The sequence below is a fragment of the Staurois parvus genome, unplaced genomic scaffold, assembly GCF_062004578.1.
Source record: "Staurois parvus isolate SC_StPar_1 unplaced genomic scaffold, SC_StPar_1.0 ptg000897l, whole genome shotgun sequence".
Lineage (NCBI taxonomy): Eukaryota > Metazoa > Chordata > Amphibia > Anura > Ranidae > Staurois > Staurois parvus.
Window position 1 is genome coordinate 1432160 of NW_028318693.1, and position 23015 is coordinate 1455174.

The following is a 23015-nucleotide window of genomic DNA, read 5'->3' on the forward strand; positions in this document are numbered from 1 at the left end:
ATGAATGCCAAAATAGGAGATGTGTGAGGAGAGCTAAAAAACATCTTACCTTGTCACTCGGAAATCTTCTTGGAATGATCGACTGGGCAGACAAACTGTGACATCACAGACTTGGCTCCGCCCACTCCCACTGTGTACTAACAAAATCAGGCTCCGCCCACTCCCACTGTTAACCAATAGGAGGCTCCGCAAACTCCTACTGTCAACCAACAAAAGGAGGACCCGCCCACTCCCATCTACCAATAGGAGGCTCCGCCTACTCCTGTCTACCAATAGGAGGCTCTGCCCACTCCTACTGTGAAACAAATAAAGGAGGCTCCGCCCACTCCTATAATGGACCTCAGGGGTTTTCAAACTACGGCCGGCTATGGCCTGATAAAGTTATTTCAAAACCCGCCGGGCCAGCTGGAAATGTAAATTAAAAAAAGAAAGAAAGAAAACCGGGAAAAAGAAAACAAAATCGGACCGGCAAATAGCTAGGCTGCTCACAGGGTCCTCGGTCGCTAGGAGACAGCGAGAGGCAGCCTGGAAGTTCCTGATATCACCTCCTGCAGCCAGAGGAGGAACAGGAGAGCGTACCAGGTACAGTGCATGTGGCGTCCGGGGGCCTGTGCATGTGGCGTTTTGGTGTACGGTGTATGAGGCGTCCAGCGTATGCTGCATGCGGCGTCCAGCGGGTCGGTGTACGCTGCACGCGGCGTCGGGGGGCCTGTGCATGTGGTGTCCTGTGCATTTGGTGTCTGGCGTGTCGGTGTACGGTACATGTGGTGTCCGGCGCGTCGGTGCTCGCTGCATGTGGCGTCCGGTGCGTCGGTGCATGTGGCGTCCGGTGCGTCGGTGCATGTGGCGTCCTGTGCACTTGGTGTCCGGTGCGTCGGTGTACGCTGCACGAGGTGTGCGGTGCGTTGGTGCACGCGGTGTGCGGCGCGTCGGTGTACGCTGCACGCGGTGTGCGGTGTGGCGATGTAAAGTGCATTTTAACCGCTTCCCTGTCTCCCTGTAGCAGATTTACTGCTACAGGGTGGCAGAGGTGCACAAAATCACGTGTATATATTTTGCATTTCTGGCCCCTAGTAAATCACTCCCAGCACACAGTTAACCCTTTGATTGCCCCTCATGTTACCCCCTTCCTGCCCAGTGCCATTAGTACAGTGTCAGTTCTTTTCTATTAGCACTGATCACTGTATTGGTGTCACTGAGGATGTCAGTCCCGCTATAAGTCGCTGATCGCCGCCATTACTAGTAGAAAAAAAAAAACCTCTTATACCGCCATTTGTAGACGATATAACTTTCATGTAAACCAATGAATTTACTCGTATTGGGATTTTTTTTTTTTTTTAGTGAAGACATGGAGCAGAATACATTTTGGCCGAAATTTGATTTTTAAGAACGATGTCCCCAGAATTATTGCTCTCTCTCTGACATTCGCAGCAATACCTCACATGTGTGGCACAGTCTGTAGTTACATACACACGCTCGCACTGCGCTAGTTTTTATGTGGGGTGTGTACAGGGGTGGCAGGAGTGTTGTGTTTTTTTTTTTTTAATAAACCTTTTTAAAATAATTTTTATTCATTTGATTTTTTTTTACACTTCTTTTTTTTTTAATTTTTTTGTTTAACTTTATTGCCATCATAATGGGACTAACAAGTCCCCTGTGTGATTGCATTGGATGGTGACAGGTCCTCTTTATGGAGACATTGGATGTATTAGACCCTCGATGTCTATCATGCCCTCCAATGCAGCTAATCAAACACATATCGTGCTCAAATAGCTGCATCCTCGGCTAAACTGCCTGAGAAATGAAAGCTGTGACCCCAGAAATGACAGAATACATTTCTCTTCTCAGGTTGGTTGCAGGAGGAATCGGTGAACAAATGTTACCTGGGCTCCTCCTGCTTTCGCTGGGGAAGTTGCAAGAACCACCGCAGTTGCTGCCAGTAAGGTACGCAGGCGCTGACATGGACACCACAAGAAGGACCCAAAACCAGGAAGTAAACAAAAGAGGTGGCTTGGGGCCTGGATTACTAAGTAACCATGGAAACCAGTAAGTAAAAGGCTCTCCCCCCTTTGGTGGTGCACATGTGTGTTACGTGGGCAGCGAGAGGTATAACTAATGGCAAAATTATTTTATTTTTTAAGTTTTGGGTGGAGTGGACAGGGGATAGAACCCGTCAGGTTTCTGTTGCTGTTTGTGTCCCCATTAGGGAGAATCACCCTCTCTGGTTCTGGTGATCGTTATCGTATTCATTGAAAGTAAAAAAAAAAAAAAAAAGGGAGCAACATCCCAAATTTTGGGTTGTCACCAGAACAGGGATAGAGGGGGAATCTTCCAACGGGGACTCTAGTTCTGGTGACAAGGGCTTTTCTCTCACTTACTGTTTTGGCTATGGGACAGGAAGTGAAGGAAAATTTCCCCAATGGGACATAGATGACGAAAAAACCTGACGGGTTACAACCCTCCCTTGCTCCATCCAAAATAAATAAAAACAGTTCAATACTTTGTCATCACCCAAAATCCTGGTTCAGGGATGGGGGGGACATTTACTGCCATGACCACCAATGCAGAGGGGTGAGCCCTGTGATGGTGAGGGGTTGGTGTAATTTCACTGCCACTGATCACCTGTGTCATGGTAGTACTGATACCAATGTTGGGGGTTATTATTCATTCCACGGACACCCAAATGCAAAGTCAGTTTCTCCTATACTTAAATCTATATCCTCAGCGCTAAAAGTACATAGGACTAGAAAATAAGGGGGAATACTATCAAAAAATAGGAGTACAAAAATTAAGTAATATTACTCCAAATCAGTATATTAATTAAAACCATACTAAAGTGAAGATTACCTTTACAAATGAAAGTGAGCCATCTAGTGGATGGAATTAATAGAGCATATAAACTAGAATTCCTCATATAAGAACTACTAAACATCCTAAAAATTACTTCTACATAAAACATCTTACAAAATATATTTTTTATTAAAATACTACAATTATTTAAAATTACTCTGACCCACATTTAATAAACCCTAATAAGATAAATGCCATAAAAACTATTAGGGAGGGGACCTATCAGCCATGCAGACACCCATAGCATAGGTTCACAATATAAACACAATCACTAACAATTAATGCTAATATCTACCAGGATACTAAAATATATTGTGTATTTAAAATCCCATATATTACACAAATAAACAAAAATCATTGTCAACCATCACTTAGAAAACAATTCAAGTCGAAATCCATGTTTAAACCCCTCGGGGTTTGCGTTCGCATCTCATAAATAAACTTGGACTCAACTTGGCTAAGGGAACGCACTTTATTGAGTCCCCTCCAGTGACCTTTAAACTTTTTAATACCCCAAAATTTTAATGTGGAGGGATCTTTATTATGATGCATCAAGAAATGCCTAGACACGTTGTGCTTAGGAAAACCTTTTTTTATGTTCTGCACATGTTCACGTAATCGCTTCCAAAGTGGTCTCTTAGTCCTGCCCACATATTGGAGGCCACATGCGCACTCCAGACCATAAATAACTCCCTCCGTCCTACACAAAATAAAGTCACAAATTGGGAATTCACGTCCCATGGACTGGGCTATAAACGAGGATATCCTTTTATTACGCCCTTTGGTCTCTCTACATGCAAAACAATTCCTACAGGGAAAAAAACCTTTCTGGTCTAGGAATGTTACTCCTTTTTTGTTTCCTGGCGGGTCCACCACATTCTTTACCACTTTATTCCTAATCGTAGGTGCCTTCCGATAAATAAAAGCGGGACGTTCCAATAAAATCTTATTTAAAATAGGATCCGCTTACAACACTGGCCAATGTTTTTTAAAAATTCTTTCAACTTTCTTATAATGAATATTAAAATCTAAAATTATGGCTACTTGGTCCTTCATGTTTATATCCTTCACTTTATCAGTCAGCATCAATGATCTATCCATTTCTCCAATGTTCTTTATCGCATTCTTAATATGTATTGATGTGTAACATTTTTTCTCAAACCTTACACCAATTATTTTAACCTGTTCTTCATAATCTGCTTCCAACGTGCAATTTCTCCGTAGACGCACAAACTGGCCCCTAGGGATGTTTAAAAGCCAGGGAGGATAATGGCAGCTATCCAGAGGAATATACCCATTCCGGTCCACCTCCTTGAAAAAGGTTTTAGTAGTAAGTCCCAATTCCTCAATCCTAATATTTATTTATTTATTTTTTTTATGTTCAAATATTTTTATTGAAACACTTTCAAGACAATTACAAACTGTTTAGACATATATGAGCATTCACATAGAGAGATAGCAGAGTATTACATTTGTCATAAGAGGTCTATTCACCCCTCTATAGGGTAATACGTGTGTATATTCCAGAAAAAAAAACGGTAGAAAAAATAGTTAATGAAGGTATCTTACGAGGTATTCTCATTCTATGTGAATCAGTTGATTGAACAAGTAAATTGGAGGGTAGTAGGGTATTGAAAGTATGAGGGGGAGGGGAGGAGGGGAAAGGAAGGAAAATGCCAGTCTCGCTTTGTAAGAATAATGTGGGGTTATCTTGTCAGCAAGATATTGAGCAGTTAGGATTTTTGAGCCATCTGGACCAATGATTTTGAAATTTATAGGGTGAAAAATTTTGGATCGATGTTCTTTTTTCCATCTCTCCGTGCCAGTTAAGTTCAGTGATGAGGTTTGAAAAAGAGGGAGCTGTGGTAGATTTCCATAGTTTGGTGATGTTAGTTTTAGCTATTGTGAGGATATGGATGATAATGGTATGTGAATTGTATGGGAGGCTATCAATTCCTAAATGGAGGAGAGCCAAAGAGGGAACTGGTGTCACTGGGTATTCTGCTATTGTGGATATAAGTTTGAAAACTTTGATCCAATAGGATCTGAGAGATTTGCATGACCATAACACATGAAAAGTGGTACCAAGTTCCCCGCATTGTCTCCAGCATAAGGGAGAGCTTTGGGGGCAATAGAGGGCTAATTTGGTAGGCGTTAAATACCATTGATGTAGTACTTTTAAATATGTCTCCCAATGAGTACTGCATTTGGAAGCTTTATATGTAATAACAAACGTTTTCAACCATGTAGACTGTGATGTAGATTGTTGTAAAATGTTTTCCCAGTTATGAAGAGAGGAAGTAGACGGAGTGAACTGTGAATTGGTAAGGGCCTCATAGAACAGTGAGATTCCTTTTTTAGGATAGGCTTGTTTATCGTAAAAAAGGTATATAGGGATTGGTAGTCTAATCTTCAGAGGGAGTGTTGTCTTTTGCAGAAGGTGTGTAATTCTGATATACAGTCAGGTCCATAAATAATGGGACATCGACACAATTCTAACATTTTTGGCTCTATACACCACCACAATGGATTTGAAATGAAACAAACAAGATGTGGTTTAACTGCAGACTGTCAGCTTTAATTTGAGGGTATTTACATCCAAATCAGGTGAACGGTGTAGGAATTACAACAGTTTGCATATGTGCTTCCCACTTCTTAAGGGACCAAAAGTAATGGGACAATTGGCTTCTTAGCTGTTCCATAGCCAGGTGTGTGTTATTCCCTCATTATCCCAATTACAATGACAAGATAAAAGGTCCAGAGTTCATTTCAAGTGTGCTATTTGCATTTGGAATCTGTTGCTGTCAACTTTCAAGATGAGATCCAAAGAGCTGTCACTATCAGTGAAGCAAGCCATCATCAGGCTGAAAAAACAAAACAAACCCATCAGAGAGATAGCAAAAACATTAGGCGTGGCCAAAACAACTGTTTGGAACATTCTTAAAAAGAAGGAATGCACTGGTGAGCTCAGCAACACCAAAAGACCCGGAAGACCACAGAAAACAACTGTGGTGGATGACCGAAGAATTATTTCCCTGGTGAAGAAAACACCCTTCACAACAGTTGATCAGATCAAGAACACTCTCCAGGAGGTAGGTGTATGTGTGTCAAAGTCAACAATCAAGAGAAGACTTCACCAGAGTGAATACAGAGGGTTGACCACAAGATGGAAACCATTGGTGAGCCTCAAAAACAGGAAGGCCAGATTAGAGTTTGCCAAACGACATCTAAAAAAACCTTCACAGTTCTGGAACAACATCCTATGGACAGATGAGACCGAGATCAACTTGTACCAGAGTGATGGGAAGAGAAGAGTATGGAGAAGGAAAGGAACTGCTCATGATCCTAAGCATACCACCTCATCAGTGAAGCATGGTGGTGGTAGTGTCATGGCGTGGGCATGTATGGCTGCCAATGGAACTGCTTCTCTTGTATTTATTGATGATGTGACTGCTGACAAAAGCAGCAGGATGAATTCTGAAGTGTTTCGGGAATATTATCTGCTCATATTCAGCCAAATGCTTCAGAACTCATTGGACGCTTCACAGTGCAGATGGACAATGACCCAAAGCATACTGCAAAAGCAACCAAAGAGTTTTTTAAGGGAAAGAAGTGGAATGTTATGCAATGGCCAAGTCAATCACCTGACCTGAATCTGATTGAGCATGCATTTCACTTGCTGAAGACAAAACTGAAGGGAAAATGCCCCAAGAACAAGCAGGAACTGAAGACAGTTGCAGTAGAGGCCTGGCAGAGCATCACCAGGGATGAAACCCAGCGTCTGGTGATGTCTATGCGTTCCACACTTCAGGCTGTAATTGACTGCAAAGGATTTGCAACCAAGTATTAAAAAGTGAAAGTTTGATTTATGATTATTATTCTGTCCCATTACTTTTGGTCCCTTAAGATGTGGGAGGCACATATGCAAACTGTTGTAATTCCTACACCGTTCACCTGATTTGGATGTAAATACCCTCAAATTAAAGCTGACAGTCTGCAGTTAAAGCACATCTTGTTCGTTTCATTTCAAATCCATTGTGGTGGTGTATAGAGCCAAAAATGTTAGAATTGTGTCGATTTCCCAATATTTATGGACCTGACTGTAGGTGTATATTTCATTGTCAGGGATAGAGAACTGTCTTTGAAGAGTGGAAAAGTGGTGTAGTGTTAGGTTCGTATATAATTGGTGTATATGTGTGATGTGTTGGTCTGTCCATGGTTTCAGGTTTAAATCAGGGATGAGGAGTTGTAGTATGGAGATAGGTGTAGATATTGTGTTAGTTTCATTGTTGGGGTATTCGTAGGATAGGAGAGTAGACCAGGCTTGTAAAGAAGCTTTAATGCCAGGGTGGTTAGATTCTGTATGTGGTCGGATTTTATTAGGTAAGAAAAGGAACGTGCTAAATGAGTATGGTGGGTGTGTGAGAGTTTCCATGTTGGACCATATTTTTTCGCTCGTGGAATGCCACCAGAAAAAAGTTTGGTCTAGAAGCGTTGCGTGGTAGTAAGATTTTAGGTGTGGGAGGCCTGCTCCTCCTTTAGATGGGGGTCTGATTAGAAGGTTTGTTGTGCATCTTGGTTTTTTGGAGTTCCATGTGAATTTTGTGAATATGGATTGGAGTTTAGAGAGGAAGGAATCAGGAATTGGGATGGGGAGAGTCCGGAATAGGTATAGTATTTTAGGGAGAATGCACATTTTTAACGACGCTATTCTTCCTAGCGTTGATAAGGTGGAGGTACGTAGGTGTTTTAGTTCTTGAGGAATTGATTCCAATAATGGGGTGTAATTAGCTTCAAATAGGTGTGAGGTGGTAGATGTGAGTTTTATGCCTAGGTAAGGAATGTTGTGGTCTTCCCATATAAAGGGGTATTGTTCGGTTATCTTTTTTTTGTTCTGTGGAGATGAATAAAGATTTAAAATGGAGGATTTGTTTGCATTGAGTTTATAGTAGGAGACTTTTGAAAATTCGTTGAGGTGGTTATATATTGTTTGAAGTGATGAAAGAGGGTTAGTGATCATCAGTATGATATCGTCTGCGTAAAGGCTGATTTTGTGTTCTGTACTTAGATGGGTGATCCCAGTAAACCTTTTGTCATCTCTTAGTTTAGATGCTAGGGGTTCTATGGTTAATATAAAGATAATGGGGGATAATGGGCATCCTTGTCTAGTGCCATTAGATATTGAGAAAGGGGGAAGATAATATACCATTAGTTAATACTTTGGCAGAAGGGTTGGAGTATAAGGAAAGAATTGCAGATAATATCCAGCCTGTGATCCCAAATTTTTGGAGGGCTAATTTCATAAATAACCAATGAATGCGGTCGAATGCTTTTTCTGCGTCTAATGAAAGTAGAAGTGATGGCTGTGTATTTAACTTGAGATTATGAAGCAGGGATATTAAGCGTCTTGTTGCGTCTGGTGCTTGTCTATTAGGGACGAAACCTACTTGATCAGGGTTGATCAGTATGGGGATGTATGGTAATAATCTTTGGGCAAGTATTTTAGCATAGAGTTTAATGTCTATATTTAATAGAGAGATTGGTCTATAATTTTGGACCAGCTGAGTGTCTTTTTGTGGTTTAGGTATTGTTGTGATAATTGATTGTAACATTTCATCAGGGAATGATCCTGTTAAGGCAGCCTGGTTGTATATGTTAGATAGATGAGGTGAAAGGCTTGTGGCAAATGTTCTATAAAATTCATTAGTGAAACCGTCCGAGCCTGGTGATTTATTTAACGGAAGTGTTTTAATGGTCTTTTCTATTTCTGTGTGGCAAATTGGCATTGATAATGCAGTAAGTTGAGTTTCATTTAGACGTGGTAAATTAGTAGAGTCTAGAAACTGTTGGATTGTTTCTATTGTGGGTTGTGTAATCTTGGAGTCGTCTTTAAGATTATATAAGGATTGGTAGTATGACGCAAAGGCGTTAGCCATATCTTGTGGGTTTGTAAGGCGTGTGTGTGTGGGTGCTGGAGTGTGGGGATCTTATTTTTGAGTCTTTTTTGTTTAATTGTTTTAGATAGTAGTGAGCTCGCTTTGTTACTAGATGCATAAAATTTGGCTTTTGATCGCTGTAGGTTTAGATCGTAGTGGTGGAGTAAAATTGTACGGAGCTTACCTCTGTCTGATGATATTTTATCGGTTACGGAGGGTGTCGGGTTTTTTTTGTTTATCTCCTCATTTCTTTTGATGGATGTGAGTAGTTGGTCAATTTGTTGTGATCTCTGCTTTTTAATTCGGGAATTTAATTGAATGAGAATACCTCTCATATAAGCTTTGTATGCTAACCAAATTGTGGTCATAGATACATCTGGGGTATTATTGGTGTCAAAAAATACTTTGTGTGCATCTAATAAACATTTTTGGTGTTCTGGGGTCTTTAGTATCATCGAGTTCAGCCACCATATGGGTGGGAGTATCGATCGTTGATTGTCGTCTAGTGATATGGTGACAGGAGCATGGTCAGACCAGGTTATAGTTCCAATACTTGAGAAGGTTACGTGCTGCAGTGACCATTTATCTGTCAGGAAGTAGTCGATCCGAGAGTATGATCGGTGGGCTGGGGAGTAGTATGAGTAGTCCTTTTCCATGCTGTGTTGGCACCGCCATATGTCATAAAGGTCATTGTTGTGTAGAAATTGGTTGAAGGCTGGTTTGAGAGATTTATTGGAAGATGAAGAGTCTAATTTCGGGTTTCCAAGTATATTGAAGTCTCCTCCCATTATGAGTCTTCCTTTCTTTACACAGTTGATGTTCTTTATTATTTTGTTGAAGAAATTAATCTGGCGTTTGTTAGGACCGTATACATTCACCAAGGTGTAGTAAAGGTCATTAAGTTGGCAAACAAGTATGTGGAAACGGCCCAGGGGGTCCACAGATTCTGAGATAAAACAAAATTGGATAGAGTCTTTTATAGCCGTAATTACTCCATTTTTTTTTTTTTTTTGGGTTGGTGGCCATAAAAATATGTGGAAAGTGAGTAAGTTGAAGCTTGGGGGCCTTATTTGTAGTGAAGTGGGATTCTTGAACAAATATGATATCTGGATGAAGTTTTTTGAGTTCTTTGTGGAGCATCGATCGTTTGAATGGAGAGTTCAGACCGTGGGCATTTAAAGATGTAATGTTAATCATGGTGGTAGGTCATTTGGGTTGTCATTCTTGATCTGTGTGATGTTTAAAGTTGTAAAGGTATTTGTAATAGATCCAGGATATATTCTTGAAGCTGTATTAGCAGGCGGAGATTGTTTGTGCTTTGGAGGTTGTTGTATGTCGACTGGTGACATGGAGGAGGAAAGAGGATGTGGGGTGGAAAGGTAAAAAATAGCCTTGCAAGGAAAGCAAGGAACCTGAGTAGCCGGACCGGCTACTGCCGAACTAGAGGACTTATTCAGATTTAGACCGGAACATAGGCCAAACCTGGAGAACGTATGAAAGCACAATCTTCTCATCTATGGTCGAATGCCAGATTATTGAAGAATAGATTCACAACTTAGGTTTGGAGTTGTGATTTGGTGTTTGCTGTGTATTTTGAATATTCATGTTTGTTCCATAGGTTGAGCATGAGTTGGTTGATATTGTTGTGAAACCTCGGGAATTATTTTCCAGCTTTTGAGTAGTTCTAGGCCTTCTTCCATATTTTTAATTGTATGGATTTTGCCATGTTGTCTTACGGTCAGTTTTGTTGGGAATCCCCACTGATACGCTATGCCATGGTTTCTTAGGGCTTTGGTTATATTGATCAATTTTTTGCGATTACAGTGTAAGCTTGGAGAGATCTGCATATAGACGAAGGTTGGCATGAGATGGCGGGAGATTAGACGTGCTCCTGGACTGCATCATGACTTTCTCCTTAACGTGGTAAAAATGTATTCGAGCTAGGACGTCTCGTGGGACCGAGGCGGGTAGAAAGGAGGGTTTGGGGAGTCGGTGTGCTCTGTCAGTAGCCAATTCTCCTTCAGATATTGTGGGTATCGCGATTCTCATATATTGGTGTATATATGGTATTAGTTCCTCATTACTGACGTTTTCGGGAATGCCTCTAAATTTGATATTATTCCGCCTCGAGCGGTCCTCTAGATCAGCGAGTTTCAGTTTAATTTGATCAATTTCTGTGGAATGTTCTGTATGAACGTCAATCAGATCATTATGGGCTGAAATGATATCACTAATATTGGTTTCAATATGTTGTATTCTATTTTCTTGCTGGTGCATTGCAGTGGAAATTTGTGCTAATGAGGATGCCATATCATTATGAAGGGTCTGGCGGAGTGACATTAGCATACTCTTCATGCATAGCTCTGTTAGCGGTTGGTCTGTAGCCGGGAAGGCCTCTATCACAGGCACCTCAGGGCTTATGAAGACCCCTGTTTGTATATGGGTCTGGGAGCTAGGAGACTGGTGGCCTGAGTCTAGCCTAGGCTTAGATTTTGCTGGGCTGCTGGTTGTGGGTGATAGAGGGGGAGATTGCTCACCAGGGTCCCCTGGGTATAAGGGATACTGCAGCCTCGGATCCTTATAAGCCTGTGCTGTCTCCTGTCCCTCTGTGTCTGCTGCTGAGGTACTGCCGCCGGCGCCATCTTGGATCCCTGCATTCACTGCAGGGAAGAAGTGGGTGAGTTTTCCCGGTATTCCCGGGGTTTTGCGACGCCGGGTCATCGTGCTGGAGGATCGGGTGCCCTTCATGAGTACACTGGTACTCTTTGAATCTCCCGGGGTTTGTGTGTGCCGGTGTGTAATCTGGCGGCAGGACGGAGCAGGGCTAGTGCGTATCCGTCACTGAAGCCGGCCGCGCATGCGCCCCTCAATCCTAATATTTAAATCCAAAAAATGTATGGACTCATTACTTGTTTCCCAGGAAAATACAATGTTCCTATCATTATTATTCAATGATTGAAGGAATATCTTTAAGGATTCCTTACTCCCCTTCCATATTACTAACACATCATCAATAAATCTTTTAAACAGTATAAGTTGTTCAGGGTAGTGTTGATAAATTGTTTCTTCCTCCCAGTTCGCCATAAATAAATTTGCCACACTGGGAGCATACCTTGCTCCCATGGCTACTCCCTTTATCTGTTGAAAGAACTCTTTTGCATGCCAGAAATAATTGTGGGACAAACTATAGTCAAGACATTCCATAAGGTACTTCCTTTGTGTCCAGGACAATTCACTATATTCCCTCAAACCCCAGCCTACTGCATTCATAGCATCTTTGTGTCCTATAATCGTATATAGAGACGCAACATCAGCACTTGCCAAGTAAATGCTGGCGTCTCCTTTATTGTTATTCAGCAACTGGATTAGATGCTTAGTGTCCCATGGGTAGGACCTTGTCTTCTTTACCAACGGTTGCAGAAATATATCTATATAATGTCCTAGCCTCGCCAGCACAGATTCAATACCATTTACTATTGGCCTACCCGGGGGATTCACTAAGTCTTTATGTATTTTAGGGATCCTACATGTTTCTGGCACTAAAAATTTAGCCTCCTTCTTGTTAAGTTTTAGTTCCCTTCCCCTTTTAACCAATTTTGTCAGGTCCTTTTTATACTGTAATGTCGGGTCCTTCGGGAGAACTTGATAGGTAGTTGTATCCCCCAATTGAGTTTCAAGTTCTTTTAAATAATAATCTTTGGCCAATACAACAATGCCTCCTCCCTTATCCGCTGGACGAATAACAATATCTTCTCTTTTACTCAATCTCTTAACCTCCCTGGCGGTATGATTATTTCAGATTTTTGGTGCTGAAAGCGGTACCATTATTTTGCATGGAAATATGTAGTTTTTTTATTGTAGGCTGTAATTTTTAGGAATAACTCACTGAAATCTGTCCGAACAAGAGTCTAGTAAACATCCCGGGTATGATAAAATTTGAAACACAAAATCATAAATTATAATTGAATAAATAATCATAAAAAATAATAATATAATAATAATACATTTAATTCAGTAATGTAATCAAACCAAAAACACTGAAATTTGAAATATAGCGCCATAATAAGTTCGCACATTGCTGAGCAAAGTCGCAGAATCGTTTTCAGTGTCTGATAACGAATTTCTCCACAAATCATTATCACTCAATTCTGCAAGTGGTTCTGATTTACTATCGCTGTTCTCTAGCTGACCTAAACCGCTTTTGACCTAAAGGGACACTTTTTGGATGCCATGGACGTTTCTCAGTTTCCAGGCAGAAAGAACAGACAAAATGCAGGCAGGGCGCCGGACAAAGCACTCGGGACAAAATGTATGTGAAATGGGTTGAGACAGCAATGTTTTACTATGGAAAATGCAAAAAAAAAAAAGACATTTTTTAAAATTTTTAAATTTCCCGCCGCCGGCGGCGCCCGTACGTCCCGACGTCACAGGGACAGGACACAGAAGCCAGATGCCGGCATCCGCCGAAGGAGATGGCCGGGGACGCTGCAGGGGACACATCGTGGGAGCGCAGGGTAAGTTAAGTGAAGCACAAATGCCGGAGCAGCGCCGCATGGTATTCCCGAGTGTAGCTCGGGGTTACCGCTCTTGGTACTGAAATGTTACCCCGAGCTACACTCGGGAATACCGCCAAGGAGGTTAATTCCCGCTTGTAGGCCCCTATTGTGATAACCTTTGGGAACAGTCAAGTTTTCAATATCTAAATTTACCATTTTTTTTAAAATCCTCTACATGACAATTATTCAAAATCTGTGGGTTAAAAAGTGATCTGTTCTTTAATTTTGAATGTACAATCTCACTACTAAAAGCATTATCGATAATTTTATTAGCACCTGGTAGACTCATAAAATGTTTTTTGATATTCAATTTACGAATTAACTTCTGGGAGTCTACAAATACATCAAACTTATTTACAGGTTTGGGTGGGGCAAACTTAAGTCCCTTATCCAAGATTGACAATTCTTCTTTGGTTAAATGGGACCCACTCAAGTTAAACACCCCTTCACCTACTGCTCTCTTTTTCTCTTGTAACCTGCGCCCTGCTCTACATCCCCTCCTCTTCTGGAGCTTCTTCCTCCGTTGGGTCCTGGACTCCTGTCCCTCTCTAAAAAATCCCTCTCATATCTCAGGGGTTCAAATCTATTAGCCATCTGGATGGGACTCCTCCCTCCAGCGTGATGGTAATTCCAACCTTCCGGTGGGTAATATCTGGGACTTCTTGCATAATAATGCCTCTGATCCCCTCTGTCATGATAATAGGAAGGTTGTGGAGCATAATAATCTCCAGGGTGGTATGGTGGTCTGAACGATGGATGCTGAGACCTACAATTATTACCTTTCCCCTTTCCTTTTGTCTTTTTGTTATTATGAAACCCCCCTTTATTGTAATTCCCCCCATTTCTCTGCGTATACTGTGTATTGTGTATAATACGTATTGGGGTTCCCATAAGGTGCACCCTGTTGTTTATTAGGTATTCTGGGTGTGGCCACCCTAACCTCCTTCACTGGAGTAGTATTTACTGATCCTATCTCGGTTGCATTGGGTGCCGTTTGCCATTTAAAAATGGCATCTTTCTTAAAGTCATTCAGGTCTCCCTGGTATTTCTTACTTTTCTTGTATTTCATCTCCTGATCTAGTTTCTCTAGATCCTTATTCAATCTCTTAGTCAGTCCTATCATTTCCTGTGATTCTTTAAATGGTTCCAATTTCTCCTTGATCTCACCGATCAAAGACTCAACATTCCTCATTTTTTTCTGCTTTCTTTTTAACAAAAATTTCAGAAATTCTAAACCTTTCTCATTAAAGAAGTTAAACCACTCCTCCGTTGACTCATCGTCAAGAAGGCCATCACAGATTGCTACATCCCACCTTAACCTTCTAGGTACCAACCGGTCCTTCAAGTATTTATCATAGGTGATCATGTCCCACCAAATAGCCATTTTTTTTTCCATGAGGTGCCCAAGCCTTCTGTATTGAGTCTCTAAATCACCATTCGGTCCACTGACTACTGGTTTGATTGTGTTTATATTGTGAACCTATGCTATGGGTGTCTGCATGGCTGATAGGTCCCCTCCCTAATAGTTTTTATGGCATTTATCTTATTAGGGTTTAATAAATGTGGGTCAGAGTAATTTTAAATAATTGTAGTATTTTAATAAAAAATATATTTTGTAAGATGTTTTATGTAGAAGTAATTTTTAGGATGTTTAGTAGTTCTTATATGAGGAATTCTAGTTTATATGCTCTATTAATTCCATCCACTAGATGGCTCACTTTCATTTGTAAAGGTAATCTTCACTTTAGTATGGTTTTAATTAATATACTGATTTGGAGTAATAGTACTTAATTTTTGTACTCCTATTTTTTGATAGTATTCCCCCTAATTTTCTAGTCCTATGTACTTTTAGCGCTGAGGATATAGATTTAAGTATAGGAGAAACTGACTTTGCATTTGGGTGTTGGAGGTATTATTCCTCCTTGTATAGGTCAGTGTCTGCAGACATGGTCGGATGACTGGCTTCTTGAAAATGGCCGCCGGAGATCCGCCTCCGGATGATTATTGGTGCAGACTCTCCTATATAAGGAAGTTCTGTCCTTTATGGGCGTTACCCTGATGAAGTCACGTGTTGGACGTGACGCAACGCGTCGGTACGTGGGGAGGAGCTTCCGGCAAATGTGGTGACGTCATTTCCGGTGTGGGGGCCATATTGGATCACCCTGTGTATTACCCATGCAGTACACCCATAGCATGTGGTAGGAGGCTGGAAAATTTGTCTTTATGTGAGTGGAAATCTATTTTATATACTGGTTGCACTATGGAGGGTCTCTGCTTGTGTCTCACTATGACCCTGGGAGGAGCTGGCTGCTAAAACTGGTGGATGCTGGAGGTGGAAGGTGTTACCTAGAGAGGGATCCATACTGGTAGGATCGTGTGATCCTGAAAGCGCGCTGGCCCCTTGGGGTCTAAGGAAGGAGGTGAGGGGGCATTTTGGCCGTTAAGGATTGGCACGTGTGAATCACGCACATTGCACATTACTTTTGCATGAAGAGTGAAGTGTGAAGTTCATCATTAAGCATTGCATCATCAGTATTACTACTAATTTTGGACTTTTCTTGTATTTGAGTTTTTGTTCATCTTTTTTTGCACTATGTGTGTTGCCACTTTACTATTATTATATATGATATATTTGTGTCACTTTTTGCACCAATTATTCCCCATGAGGGAATACATGCATGACACTTTATATGTATTGAGTACTTTGGATTTTTTTGGAGGGGTGTATTGAGTTTATATTGTATCACGCATTTATCAGATATTTATTTTGATTATTAATTAGCGCTGCACTTTTTATTTTATTTTTGTTTATTCACTTATTTTGGGTATAAGTTTAGTGTCAGCAGCTTATGGTTTTAGGGTAGGAGTCCATGTGAGCGCAGGAGGTTTTTTGAATAATGTTGGTGGTTATTGCGTCCACAGACACCAATGTTGGTGGTTATTGCTTCCACAGACACCAATGTTGGTGGTTATTGCATCCACAGACACCAATGTTGGTGGTTATTGCATCCACAGACACCAATGTTGGTGGTTATTGCATCCACAGACACCAATGTTGGTGGTTATTGCGTCCACAGACACCAATGTTGGTGGTTATTGCGTCCACAGACACCAATGTTGGTGGTTGTTGCGTCCACAGACACCAATGTTGGTGGTTGTTGCGTCCACAGACACCAATGTTGGTGGTTATTGCGTCCACAGACACCAATGTTGGTGGTTATTGCGTCTCCAGAAACCATTGTTGGTGGTTATTGCGTCCCCAGACACCAATGCTGCGGGTAATGTTTGCACTCACTGACACCAATGCTGGGGGTTTTTATTTTTTCACTGACACCAATGCTGGATGTTATTATTGCATCCAATGCTGGAGGTTATTATTTTGTCCAGTTACACCAATGCTTGGGGTTATTTTTGCCCTCAGTGACACCAGTGCAGTGGATTGTTAGTGTCCACTGACACCAATGCTGGGGGTTATTATTGCGTCCACTGACACCAGTGGTGAGGTTTATTATTATCCCTCACTGACACCAGTGGTGAGGTTTATTATTATCAGTGATCACATGATCGGGACCTCGCACAGATGTCCCGCCCGACGGTCGGTGTTCCACTGTGCCCGGAGGACACAGCGGGCAACGTATCGCGGTGCTGCATGCTCCCAGGGAGCGCACACAGTCCAAAAAGGCGGGCAGCGTTTATGAACAGCAACCTGCCCCTGCACTGCCACCATCCGGCCATTTATATACAACGGCTGGACGGGAGGTGGTTAAAGTGGAGACCCTGCAGAATAAAATGGTGGTAGTTGCTGTTCTCTATGTCACACAATATTTCTGCATTTATTTATCAAATGCCTATTTCTAGGAATAATACACTAAAATGAATTTTCGTTCAAACAAACACAATATTAAACAAATGTATAAGATTTTGTTGCATCGAGTAAATAGATGCCAAGCATGTCAAGTCTGAAAATTGTACACAAGAAAGCGCTCCAACCTCGCACATCACCTCAGCGATAAAAATAATTTTATTATAATAGGATGTATACTCACAAACATTGCCGTGTAAAAGCATCAAATGTCCAAGAATGGATGACAAGAGCCAGAGTAGCGTGCAAATCCCAACTGAAGGGAGACTCAATATAATGGCTGACGCATTTCAAAGGGAGATGCCTTCTTCCTCAGAGCTCTTGTCATCCATTCTTGGACATTTGATGCTTTTACACTGCAATGTTTGTGAGTATACATCCTATTATAATGAAACCTTTTTTATCACTGAGGTGATGCGTGAGGTTGGTGCGCTTTTGTTCTCATTTGCAGTACGGTTTAGGCTTCCCCAGCCTTTCTTATGGGCTGCACAACCTTTGATCCTTTGGACGAGTTTTCATGGAGGTTGATGAATCCACCAATTCCTGATCTGGGCCTCTGAGCGCAGGAGATGTCGTCTTGATTCTAAAATTGTGCACACCCGTGGAATTAAAGAAAAACTGTGCACCCGAAATTGTCCTTCAGCAACACTTTAGATGCGTTCACAGGTGATCATTTTAGAATCAACCATGAAATATGGCCTCAGAATTATTGCTCTCTCTCCGACATTCGCAGCAATACCTCACGTGTGCCGCAATCTGTGTTTACATACAGACGCTCGCAGTGCGCTACAGTTTTTATATGGGGTGTGTACAGGGGTGGCGGGAGTGCGTAAAAACATTTTTTTTAAATGATTGTTTTTCATTGTATATGATTTTATTACTTTTTTTTTTTTTCTTTTTTTGTTTAACTTTATTGCCCTGTGTGATTGCATTGAATGATGACAGGTCCTCTTTATGAAGACATTGGGTCTATTAGACCCTTAGGGGTTTATTTACTAAAGCTGGAGAGTGCAAAATCAGACTCACTTCTGCATAGAAACCAATCAGCTTCCAGGTTTCATTGCCAAAGCTTCATTGAACAAGCTGAGGTTAGAAGCTGATTGGTTTCTATGCAGAAGGGAGTCTGATTTTGGACTCTCCAGCTTTAGTAAATAAACCCCTTAATGTCTATCATGCCCTCCAATGCAGCTAATAAACACATATTGTGCTAAAATAGCTGCATCCTTGGCTAAACTGCCTGAGAAATGAAAGCTGTGACCCCAGAAATGACAGAATACATTTCTCTCCTCGGGTTGGTTGCAGGAAGAATCGGGGAACAAATGTTCCATGGACTCCTCCTGGTGTCGCTGGGGAAGCTGCAAGAACCACCACAGCTGCATCCAGTAAGGTATGCAGGCGCTGACATGGACACCAGAAGAAGGACCCAAACCAGGAAGTAAACAAAAGAGGAGGCTTGGGGCCTGGATCACCGAGTAACCATGGAAACCAGTAAGTAAAAGGCTCACCCCTTTTGGCGGTGCACATGTGTGTTACGTGGGCAGCGAGAGGTATAATTAAAGGCACAATTATATATATATATATATATATATATATATATATATATAATATATTATAGTTTTGGGTGGAGTGGAGAGGGAATAGAACCCGTCAGGTTTCTGTTGCTTTCTGTGTCCCCATTAGGGAGATTCAGCCTCTCTGGTTGTCCTGGTGATCGTTATCACCAAGAGTGAATGTAAAAGAAAACAGGGAAAGAAAATCCCAAATTTTGGGTTGTCACAAGAACAGGGATAGAAGGGAAATCTTCCAATGGGGACACTAGTTCTGGTGACGACAAGGGCTTTGCTCACACTTCCTGTTTTGGCTATGGGACAGGAAGTGAAGGGACATCTCCCCAATGGGACACAGATGAGGAAATAAACTGACAGGGGTTTTAGCCCTCCCTTGCTCCATCCAAAATAAATAAAAAAAAGTTTTGCCTTTTTACTTTTATTATGTATTTTCATTATAGTCAAGTTCAATATTTTGTCAGCACCCAAAATCCTGGCTCAGGGATGGGGGAGACTTTTACTGCCATGACCACCAATGCAGAAGGGTGAGCCCTGTGATGGTGAGGGGTTGGTTTAATTTCACTGCCACTGATCACCTGTGTCATGGTAGTACTGATACCAATGTTGGGGGTTATTATTCATTCCACTGACACCAATACTGGGGGTTATTATTGCCCTCACTGACACCAATGTTGGTGGTTATTGCGTCCACAGACACCAATGTTGGTGGTTATTGCGTCCACAGACACCGATGTTGGTGGTTATTGCGTCCACAGACACCAATGCTGCAGGTAATGTTTGCACTCACACCAATGCAAGGGGTTTTTATTTTTTCCAGTGACACCTATGCTGGGTGTTATTGCATCCACTGACACCAATGCTGGAGGTTATTATTTTGTCCAGTTACACCAATGCTTGGGGTTATTTTTGCCCTCAGTGACACCAGTGCAGGGGATTGTTATTGTGTCCACTGACACCAATGCTGGGGGTTATTGTGTCCACTGACACCAGTGCTGGGGGTTTATTATTGTGTCCACTGACACCAGTGCTGGGGGTTTATTATTGTGTCCACTGACACCAGTGCTGGGGGTTTATTATTATCCCTCACTGACACCAGTGGTGAGGGTTATTATTATCCTGAACTGACACCAGTGCTGGGGGTTATTATTGTGTCCACTGACATCAAAGCTGGGGGTTATTTTTGCCCTCCCTGACACCAACACGGGGCTATTATTGCCCTCACTAATACTAATGTTGTGGGTTATTTGCATCTACTGACACCAATGCTGGGTTTCTTTTTTGCCCTCACTGGCACTAATGCTTGGGGTTATTTTTGCACTCACTGACACCAATACTGGGGGTCACTATTTTGTCTGACACCAATGCTGTGTTTTTTTTTGCTTTAACTGACACTAATGCTGGGGTGATTTTTTTTTTTTCCCCCTTTCATCTTTTAGGACAGCACCTTGAGAGACCTCGGCTCCTCCCCACTTGAGGAAACACCTCCACCCAAAATTAAAAGCTCTCCACTCCCCTCCGACCTCAGTTCAGGTGTTTCCTCCGGTGGGGAGACACGTGAGGAAGCTCAAGGTGCTGTCAGGGGACAGTCAGGTCAGGCAGGTCTGAGTCAGGGTCGGAGAGCCGGCTGAGTGACTCAGGGCAGCAGGGAGTGAAGGCCGGAGTGTCCGGCTGCGATCCTCCCCGGGTTTGCTGCCGTTGCAGTGAGCGTGCACCCTGGGAGACAGGGAGCAGCACGTACCTGCTCTTCGCCCCCCTCCGGTGAGTTGCGAGTGTCGGGGCGGCCGCGGTGCGATCTGGTGAGGATCGGGGAGGAGTCCCGCTCCTTCCCATGCCGGCGGTTAGTGGAACTTGACGGACGTCGAGTGACGGTAGTTCCGGCGAAGGGGGTGGGGCTTCTCCCAGGGTTGCGGCTTCCGGCCGCGGCCCTAGACACCGTGGCGCGCGGTTCAAATGGCGGTGCAGAGTGGAACAGCCTGGGGGGCAGTTTACCGCGTCAGGCGACCACCCCCCTGGGAAGATGTCGGGAGCGGATGCACCGGGACCAGGGGTAACCAGCACCAGCCAGTCTCAGGTAAGGTGACTCAGAGGAGTCCTCCCCTACCTGGTGGCCCCCAGCTCCTGGGGTTTCCCGGACCCTTGGGTGGTGAGGGTCTTTTAGGCAGGGGGAGGGTCCTGGCGGGGGGTGTCAGGTCCTGCCGGGGAAGTAGAGGAGGGGGCAGGGGAGTTGGTGGCAATTGGGTGATGGGCTCCCTTTCTGCTCTTTTTGTCTTTCAGGGCAAGGCCCGTGAGAAGCTAAAACATCAGGAGCCTAAACGCAGATGCCCGTCCTGCAAGTCAGTTTTAAGAGAATCATAGAAAAAGGTTCTATGCGGCCCTTGCATCGAAAGGTTAGTGAAGAAGGAGAGGCCAGAACAGGGTGACTTGGTCAGGTCAGTGAAGGAGTTGACCAGTACCTTCGACTCCTTCAAGAATGGAAAGAATGGAAAGGTTGGCCGTTCCCCACACAGCCCCTTGCACCCCCCCCCCCCGGTGTCCTCAGCCAGTCGGAGCAGGGAACCCCTCGTTACAGGGAAGGACGAGGAACCCTCAGTGGATTCCCAGTCGGAAGAGGAGTCAGCAGGGGAGGGTCCCTCAGATGAGGATATGGGGGTCTTGCCAGATTTGTTAGACAGGAGAGCGGAATCCCTCCTTAAAAGGGCTTGGGATTCAACCCTGTCGAATCTGAAACCTGCCATGGCCACAACTGTTGTAGCCAGAAATCTAGATTACTGGTTAACACAGTTACAGGCCCATATTGTGGCCGACTCCCCCAAAGAAAAAATTCTGGCTTCATTTGAAACCTTATTACAAGGTGTGGGGTATATTGCGGATGCTTCCGCAGAGTCGGTGAAGTTGGGGGCCAGGTCAGCTGCCCTAACAAACTCAGCTAAGAGGGCTTTATGGTTGAAAACATGGCAGGGCGATATTACGTCAAAGGTTAAGTTGTGTGGCATCCCTTTTGCAGGGGATTTCCTGTTTGGGCCTGGGTTGGAGGAGGTTTTAGACCGTACAGCAGACAGGAAAAAGTCCTTCCCCCTAAAGAGGAAGCTGCAGGAGGTGGGGACTTGGAGATCGCGCCCGGAAAAAAGACAGAGCCTCAGGTCAGAGGGACAGAGAAGGCCTTGGAGGCAGAGAGGATTTTTCGTCCTCCTGAACAGCCCCAGAAGCCACGATGACTCGATTCCCCCTGTGGGAGGAAGATTGGCAGCCTTTCTCCCACAGTGGGAAGCGGCAGTTTCCAGCCCCTTTATTTTAGATATTGTGAGAAGGGGTTATCAGCTGGAGTTTTCAGAACTGCCACCAGAAAGATTTTTTTGTGACAGCTCTGCCAAGCGGTCCGACAAGGGCCTCCACCTTGATGGACTCGCTGAGGGACTTGGAGGATCAGAGAGTCTTAGCCAAGGTCCCAGAAGCAGAAAGGGGAAGGGAATTCTATTCCCATGTATTCGTGGTTCAAAAGCCGTCGGGAGCCTTCAGGCTGATTCTGAACCTGAAGCCCCTGAACAAATCTGTGCGGTACAACAAATTCCACATGGACTCTATTTTCACAATCCGAGCCCTACTCCCGCCAGTAGCGTTCATGGCCTCTATAGATCTAAAGGACGCGTACCTTCATGTACCCATCGCAGAACCCTCTCAGCGCTTTCTCAGGTTGGCAGGGCAGGGAGGAGCAGGGGTATGCCATTGGCAATTCAGGGCCCTGCCATTCGGACTATTCTCCTCCCCAAGGGTTTTTACCAAAGTACTCAGAGATCCGGCTTCAGCAAAATATTGCGGTAGTGAGGGATCATCTGGAGAATCTGTGGTGGCTCTTGAATTTGGAAAAGTCCTGTCTCGTGCCCTATCAAAGAAGGATTTATCTGGGATGCGTTCTAGATTCTGTGAGACAGAGGACCACAGAGGACCACCTTAACCTTGGAAAAAACTTGCCAAGCTGCACCGAGGGATCAGGTTGTTACAGGGGAGCATGTCAGTAACAATGAGGCAGGCCATGTCGGTGCTGGGGTTGTTAACATCTTCCATCCCAGCGGTGCAGTGGGCAGGCTTGCATTTGCATCCCCTCCAACTATTTGTTTTGAGAGTGTGGGACAGACGGGTACAATCTTTAAAGGACCGGGTCCTTATTCCCCCCAGTGTAAAAAGGTCCCTGTGGTGGTGGAGGAAGTCGGCCAATGTGACCCAGGGTCTGTTGTGTTTTTTGGTA

The 23015-nt window shown here is 43.3% G+C and overlaps 1 long non-coding RNA gene across 1 annotated transcript in view; it reads left to right on the plus strand.

The window, feature by feature from the left end:
• The first annotated feature begins 336 nt into the window (after positions 1-336).
• LOC149442303 (uncharacterized) overlaps positions 337-23015 on the plus strand; it is a 77307-nt gene continuing 54628 nt past the window's right edge. Inside the window, exons 1-2 of the long non-coding RNA XR_016307202.1 lie at positions 337-582; positions 1849-2046. This is a non-coding gene — a long non-coding RNA (uncharacterized LOC149442303). The remainder of the gene's footprint in view (positions 583-1848; positions 2047-23015) is intronic.